At 43.4% G+C, this 8,346-nt stretch overlaps 1 pseudogene; it reads left to right on the forward strand.

The window, feature by feature from the left end:
- The first annotated feature begins 3,686 nt into the window (after nt 1-3,686).
- On the forward strand, nt 3,687-4,875 carry LOC130033203 (dnaJ homolog subfamily A member 1-like; annotated as a pseudogene).
- The last annotated feature ends 3,471 nt before the right edge of the window (nt 4,876-8,346 follow it).

Consider the following 8,346-nt stretch of genomic DNA (forward strand, 5'->3'; position numbering starts at 1 on the left):
TAGTTCTCATCCAGAGTGACCACTATCCTCTATTATTGTCATAGTGGTCCTTTCCTTGTCGTCCTAGACTCCCCCCCGCCCCCCTACCCCCACCCCGTCCCACCACTACCACCACCACCACCACCATAGCAAACTTCTTTTTAAAGACCAGTTCTCCTGCTCTTTGTTTCTATTGCCTTTGGGCATTAGTTATTCCCTACTGTGTTTCTATCTTGGGCTGGAGCAATAGCACAGCAGTAGGGTGTTTGCCTTGCAGGCAGCCAGCCTGGCCAAGCCGGGTTCGATTCCTCCACCCCTCTCGCAGAGCCAGCAAGGCAAAGCCTGGCAAGCTACCCGTGACGTATTCAATATGCCAAACACAGTAACAAGTCTCAAAAATGGAGACATAACTGGGCCTGCTCGAGCAAATCAATGAACAATGGGAGGACAGAGACAGTGACAGTGTTTCTATCTTGAATAAGAGTTAGACCACTCTCTGTCTGTCCTCCCTCCCCTGCCTCTTTCCATGCAGCATGATACTCTCCAGATCCATCCATGTAATAGCAAATTTCATGACTTCATCTTTTTTAATGGTCAAGTAGTATTCCATTGTGTTTATGTACTGTAGCTTCTTCATTCACATCTATCTGTGCTTGAGCACTTGGATTGTTTCCAGATTTTGGCTACTGTGAATAGTGCTACAACACAGGCATGCAGATTTTTTTTTTATGCATTCATTATTTTTATTTCATCAATTACGAGTACTAGGGTCTGGAGCACAGCAGCGGTAGAGCGTTTATCTTGCACGCATTCGGCCCAGCTGAGCCGGGTTCAATTCCTCCACCCCTCTCGTAGAGCCCAGCAAGCTACCAAGAGTATCTCGCCCACACAGCAAAGCCTGGTAAGCTACCCGTGACATATTCAATATGCCAAATACAGTAACAACAAGTCTCACAATGGAGATGTTACTGGGTCCGCTCAAGCAAATCGATGAACAACGGGAGGACAGTGCTACAGTGCTAATAGTACCTAAGAGAGCACATACAGAATGGATCTGTTTCCAAGTTAAAAAAAAGAAAACTCTTAAGCTCACTGTCAAATAATATAGCATTCAGCAGTATATTATAATATAGTATGGAATAAATGCAAGTCATAAAAGTCCATAAAATAAAGAATGAAAATATCATTGAGTAAATCAATCTGTGCCCTTTATAAAAATTTTTAGTTCTAAAAATCTGACAAGAGAATCAACTGATGAACATACCAACTGAATTGGAAACTTCACTGTGTTTTTAAAAGTATATTTAGTTGCTTTTAAATATTCCTAAAATGATTGAATATGTTCACCCCAGTTTCCCCATGTGAGACCCTCTCACAATTATTCTCTTTCTTACTCCAGGTAGGGCTGGAACAATAGCATAGCGGGTAGGGCGTTTGCCTTGTACACAGCCGACCTGGGTTCAATTCCTCTGTCCCTCTGGAAGAGCCCGGCAAGCTACAGAGAGAGTATCCTGCCCGCACAGCAGAACCTGGCAAGCTCCTCGTGGCATATTCAATATGCCAAAAACAGTAACAATAAGTCTCACAATGGAGACGTTACTGGGCCTGCTCGAGCAAATCGATGAACAACAGGAGGACAGTGCTATAGACAGTGCTACAGCGTTTACCCCAGGTGGTGTACGAATGCTTCCCTTCCAGCTTCCAGCTTCTCAATGCCAGTGCTCAATCAGATCCAATTCAAAACTGAGAACTTGAACTCACACATTCCCTCTAGGAACAATGATCCCCCAAACAAGCAGAAATATCCTCCAGTCGCTGCTAATTGCTGCTAATTACACATGGTTCCATGTAAAGGCTATATAAGACAGGAAGAGTTGGTATGTGGTAGGTCCTTAATAAAATGATTTGACGTTTAATCAGCCAAATAAATTTTCAGTTCCTGGATTCTATCCTGAAGATCTGTTTAACTGTCCATTACCCTACTGGTATCCAGTGTCACAGGGCCAGAATCCTTTCTCCCCAGGTTTCAATACAAGACACTTGATTCTCTTACTTAATTCTGGTTGAATGAGCTCATGCCTATCAACACAGAGCCTGGAATATAGATAATGACATAACTATGCCAAAACTAAATGATGACTCCGTTGATGACCCAATTTCTTCATTTAACTGCTACAGATTTATCTTTCTTGGGTATTTCATCTATTAAACAAATTATCAATAAACCTCTGAGAAGGACTGAATGGGAGAATATTTCTAAATCCTAAAGCTCAAAAATATATACATGACTTCCTATGGCAGCTGCCATAAAGCCACTCATAATGCCATCCATAAACCATTCAGATACTGTGTCTGGGCTGAAATCCAATTAAGTAATTTCTGTCTGAATATCCCCAAAGAGCCTCCTGCTGAGCTCAAGTGGAAATAATCATAAATGCCAGATTAGCTGTGTAAGCACTTCCAAAGCTGAAACCAGACAAGAGCATGAAAATCTACATGCCAAGTCTTTTAACTGGGCACAAAGAAAAAAAAAATTCAATGACTATATGGCAGAAAGCCAAACCCATTTCCACATCCTGCCAAGTCTCCTTAGATAATCCTGATCTTAAATAAGCATCAAAGAAAACCTTTGATCCATTCATTTACACACATTATGAAATGATAAACTTTGGCTCCACCATGCAATTTTGTACAGCGGAAATAAAGTCAAGAAGATATTTCCAAGCTTTCTCTAAATTCACCATTTTACTCAACCCATCTTCAAAGAATGCCTTAGAAAACTCTGCAATGCATATGATTTGTCCCATAAAAATGTGAAATGAAAGCAAGGTCCACACCTTTCTGACAGGCTGAGGGATAGGACAGACCCTTTTAATGGATTTGTAAAACACAGGTTTTTATACAATAACTAAACTGTGAGTGTTCTGACCCACATTCCAGGAGCAGGGAGGCTCCTGGACTGCTTAGTCATGCCAAGGCAATGCTACCTGAAACCTACGGAATTAGCACTTGTGCACTTGGCAGAAGCTGAGGTGGCAAAGAGGCAGGCACCTGGTCAGAACTCTTACTGAGAGAACAAAGAGGCCATGAAAAAGGGCGGATTCACAAAACCTTTATTCTTTAAAAGGGGATGTCTTAAAGCAGTTTAATCCAGTACTTAAGCCAGTCACACCTCTGCATGTGATGTATAGGACCCAGTACTTCATGTTAAACAGCTGCAAATCCCAGGTCTCCATGGGATCACATCCCACCAAGTATAAGAGGTGGGGGCTATTGTTGACCCTCAGAGATGAGGTGACCTGGAGTCAGTAGCTGCCACCTTATTGGTAGTCACACTGATTCCATGAAAAATGAGGCACATCTGCTACAAATGATCCTGCCCACAAATAAGGTATAGAAGGGCAAGGGCACACCAGGGACAATACAGAACACTGACACATTTCAGCTGCTACAAGAAAACTCATCAATAAAGGTATCCGCTGAATTTTATAGATAACTACTAAAGTATGTCATATTTGCTAAGATCTGCCTCTGGTTCAGAAAATCCTAAAGAAGTAAGCAAACAGGGCAGAACTTTCGAGAACGCCCGCTGGGGAAAGAGGTGGAGGAGGAGCCGAGGCTGCCCGACCTGCGCGCACAGCCAACGCTCCACACTTCCACCCGGCTCCCTTGCCAACACCAGCCTCGGCCCGCTCTCTGGCTGTAGAAAATGGTGAAAGAAACCACTTACTATGATGCTTTGGGGGTCAAACCCAATGCCACCCAAGAAGAATTGAAAAAGGCTTACCGGAAGCTGGTCTTGAAGTACCACCCAGATAAGAATCCAAATGAAGGAAAGAAGTTTTAAACAGATTTCTCAAAGCTTACAAAGTGCTCTCTGATGCAAATAAAAGGGATTTATATGACAAAGGAGGAGAACAGGCAATTAAAGAAGGAGGAGCAGGTGGCGGGTTTGGCTCCCCTATGGACATCTTTGATATGTTTTTTTTGGAGGAGGAGGAAGGATGCAGAGAGAAAGGAGAGGTAAAAATGTTGTGCATCAAATCTCTGTAATCTTAGAAGATTTATATAATGATGCAACAAGAAAACTAGCCCTGCAGAAGAATGTGATCTGTGAAGGCCGCGGTAGTAAGAAAGGAGCAGTAGAGTGCTGTCCCAATTGACGAGGTACTGGAATGTAAATATGAATTCATCAGATCGGCCCTGGAATGGTCCAACAAATTCAGTCTGTGTGAAAGGAATGCCAGGGTCATGGGGAACGGATCAGTCCTAAGGACAAATGTAAAAGCTGCAATGGAAGAAAGATAGTCCAAGAGAAGAAGATTCTGGAAGTTCACATTAACAAAGGCATGAAAGATGGCCAGAAGATAACATTCCACAGTGAAGGAGACCAAGAACCAGGGTTGGAGCCAGGAAACATTATCATTGTTTTGGATCAGAAGGACCATGCTGTTTTCACTAGGCAAGGAGAAGACCTTTTCATGTGTATGGACATACAGTTGGCTGAAGCATTGTGTGCCTTCCAAAAGCCAGTATCTAATCTTGACAACCAAACTATAGTAATCACTTCTCATCCAGGTCAGATTGTGAAGCATGGTGATAGCAAGTGTGGTGAACATTGGCATGCCAATTTACCATAGACCATATGAGAAAGGTCGCCTAATCATTGAGTTTAAGGTAAACTTTCCTGAGAATGGCTTTCTCTCTCCTGATAAACTCTCCTTGCTGGAAAAACCCCTTCCTGAGAGGAAGGAAGCAGAAGAGACTGTTGAAATGGACCAGGTAGAACTGGTAGACTTTGACCCAAATCAGGAAAGATGGCGCCATTACAATGGAGAACCTTACAAAGATGATGAGCACCATCCTAGGGGTGGTGTTCAGTGTCAGACCTCTTAATGGAGCCAGTGAGTTACACACTTGCTGGCATTTCATGTGCAGGAATGAATGAGTGAAGGACTATCAGTAATATACTCACTACTTGCAATTGTTTTGTTTTAATATTCAACTATAGTAGTGTTTTAAAAGTTAAATGAAGAATAAACTAAAATATAAAAAAGAAGCAAACAGATTATACATATATTGGCATAGAGTGTCAGAGATAGAAAAATGGAAGATAGATTATAGCACAGTTGTAGGGCGTTTGCCTTTCACGCAGCCAACATGGCCAACTCGAGTTCGATTCCTCTGCCCCTCTGGGAGAGCCCGGCAAGCTACCGAGAGTATCTCGCCCGCACGGCAGAGCCTGGAAAGCTACCCGTGACATATTCGATATGCCAAACACAGTAACAACAAGTCTTATGATGGAGACGTTACTGGGCCCGCTCGAGCAAATCGATGAACAATGGGAGGACCGTGACCATGTAGATTAGAAGGCAGATCAAGTTCTACTTTCCTGAGAATACCCACAGAGGAGTTACAGCATATCCTGAAAGAATATTTTTGTTCAACATCACTTGAACACCAATTGAGAAAGCAACTATTCCTGATGCTGTGAACAAAAAGCATGTTCTATAATGACCTGCTCATTAACATGTTTTATTTCAAGTTCCCTTCTAGTCATGCTGGCAACATCCATGACTGACCCAACAATGTCTCTCTGAACCTCTTGGCCATGCAGAAACTTCCTCACCTGAAGAGAGACAGGCGTTCCTAACCCACAACCATTCTCTTCTCTCTTAAAAACAGTCTTCAAGTTATCCATCGAGAACTTTCTTCTAACACTGTGCTGGGCAGACAAGACAACTAGACATCTCACCCTCCACATGGTGGGCAAAACCCACAACAGGTGGTGGAGTCAACAGAGGGGCACCAAGGAAAGAAGGATGGAGAGGGCATCTTTTGGAAAAAGTAATCCCCTAAAGAAATTGTTGTGGTAAATTTAGCTTCTGGCATTCAGGAAATTTGAATCTTTGAGAAATGGTGTTAAGTCTCTCTTTAACCAGTTTCAGACAGAAACCATTACCTGCTCTGGGGAAAGGGTCTGGGCAGCAGCATCACCCAGTCACTCTGCTCACATAGAAGATCAAACTAAGGACTCTCCTGTCAGTGATCTGTACATGACAGTGACCTGAGCACACAGACACACCCATGCACACAGCCCTCCCCACTTTCTCTGCAATGATACCAAGTTATCTCAGTGTTAGGGCCAATTGGAATAGTGCAGGCCCAGTCTGAGTGAGTGCCAGGTCCTTGGGTCTGTTTTTCCTTTCATCTTTTGGATGAGAGATTCTGAGGCACATAGGACTTGCATGCTGAGGTAAAGACAGAACATACTTTAGCTCTCAGCAACTGAGTGAAGTGTTTGTATGTGAGTGTCTCCAAGAAGGTTGAGCCCCAGGGATGGTGAGGGAAGTCTCGATGTCCTAAGGAAGGTCTAAGAGAAAACCGAGTTCTGTTTCAATCTATTTCAGAGAGATGGAACAAGAACAACGGGTCTGTGCTTGATGTCTGTTGTGACCAGTTGCAGGAGCCAGATGGATCAAGTCTCATGAACGTTTGGACTTTTTATTGCTGCTGATCTCTATCAAAAAAGAATTGCTTAAAAGCAGTGTTTGGAAGAAAAATGGAGGAGATGCCCAGGTTGGAGGCAGGGGAGGGGAAGGGGTCTGGGAAACACCATCCTGAGCTGGAGGGCCACAAAAGAGTAGGTGCATTTGTAGATGGATGGCAGGATTTCTCTTGAAGTCTTTGGCTTTAATTGGAGAAGTGCCAGAAGATGGGAGATTGGCAAATGTTCCAGTTCTCTGAGAAAGAAAATAGGTGAGATCTGGAGAGGCAACTGACTATTAAGAAGGAAAAAAAGTGAAAATCCTGAACTTGGGCAGAAGGTCAGGCCCATTTCTTTTTTTTTTTTAATTGAATTACTGTGAGATACAGTTACAAAGCTTTCATGATTGAGTTTCAGTCATAAAATGATAGACCATACATCCCTCCACCAGTGTACATTTTCCACCACCAATATCCACAGTATCCCGCCGCCCTCACCTGACTCCACCCCCTATCTCTATGGCAGACAATTTCCTTCTTACTCTCTACTTTTGAGGCTCACTTCTTTTCAGAGTGTCCACTGTCAATGTGCATCTTGCCGGGTCCTCCCTCCTGGGTCTGGTCATTCAGCTCGCCCTCTGGGCCCTTCGGGATGAGTCTGTGGCCACTGTCCTCACACTGCTCAGAGGGATCCTGTCAACCTGAGACAGACCATTCCTTCTCTCTGCTGGCTCCCAGTCACTGCACACAGACTTATGTTCTATGAACAAAGCATTTCTCAAAGACACAAACTTCCTGAAGACCAGAAGCTAAATTTACCAAGAATTCTTCAGGGTATCATACTTTTCCAAAAGAACGTTCTCTCCTCCTCTTTCCTACAGGACTGTTATCAAAAGCTGTGTTCAATCAAGTTTTTCGCCAGGCATACTTCATCTGTCTCTTGCATACAGGAGCAAAACGGAGCAATGGAGTGGGGAAGAGGACATGGGAAAGGGGTCCAGGTTAGGGCCATAAAGATGACTTCTTACAAGGGACATATGTGACCTTCCATCATCCTCTCCAGCCAATGCCCAATTTCCTATCCCTATGCTTTGAAGTTTCTAGTGGCTCGTGTACTTAAACTAGCAGGGAGTGTATCTATCGTGATTTTGTTATCACGATAGATGATAGTACCTCTATCACTGCAGAGTGAGGCACTAACTGGCATTCTCGCCTCCTAAACTCAACCTGTTGGGCCACATGGTAAAGGCTTCAGAGAAGAGAAGTCCAGGATGCATGTAGAAGTGTGTGTCTTACACTGTTTTGTCTATTTACACAAGAGGCTTATAATTCAAAATAAAAAAGAATAAATTTTAAAATAATAAAAGTTTTTTGGGGGGGACATGCTAGATACACCATTAAGAATCTCAATTTTTTGTTAATAACAACAATTTTTGTTATTGAATGAGTGCAATTTTTTATTTTTTTTAATTTTATTGAATCACCGTGAGATATAGTTACAATCTTTCATGTTTGAGTTACAATCACACAATGATCAAACACCCATCCCTCCACCAGTGCACATTCTCCCCCACCAATATCCCCTGCATACCCCCACCTTCCCTCTCCCCCTCCCCCAATCTGCATGGCAGACAATATTCCCCATACTCTCTCTCTTTATTCTTGGGCATTATGGTTTGCAATGCAGATACTGAGAAGTTATCATGCTTGCTCCTTTATCTACTTTCAGCACACATTTCCCATCCTGATCAATTCCTCCAACCATCATTTTCCTAGTGATCCCTTCTTAATTCCAGCTGCCTTCTCTCCGTTCCCCCCTCCCCCCCCCCCCCCGCCACCTCCCCAAGCAGGCTTCCAGCTATGGCGCAATCTTCCTGGCCC

Source organism: Sorex fumeus, unplaced genomic scaffold (assembly GCF_029834395.1).
Source record: "Sorex fumeus unplaced genomic scaffold, SorFum_2.1 ptg000006l, whole genome shotgun sequence".
NCBI lineage: Eukaryota > Metazoa > Chordata > Mammalia > Eulipotyphla > Soricidae > Sorex > Sorex fumeus.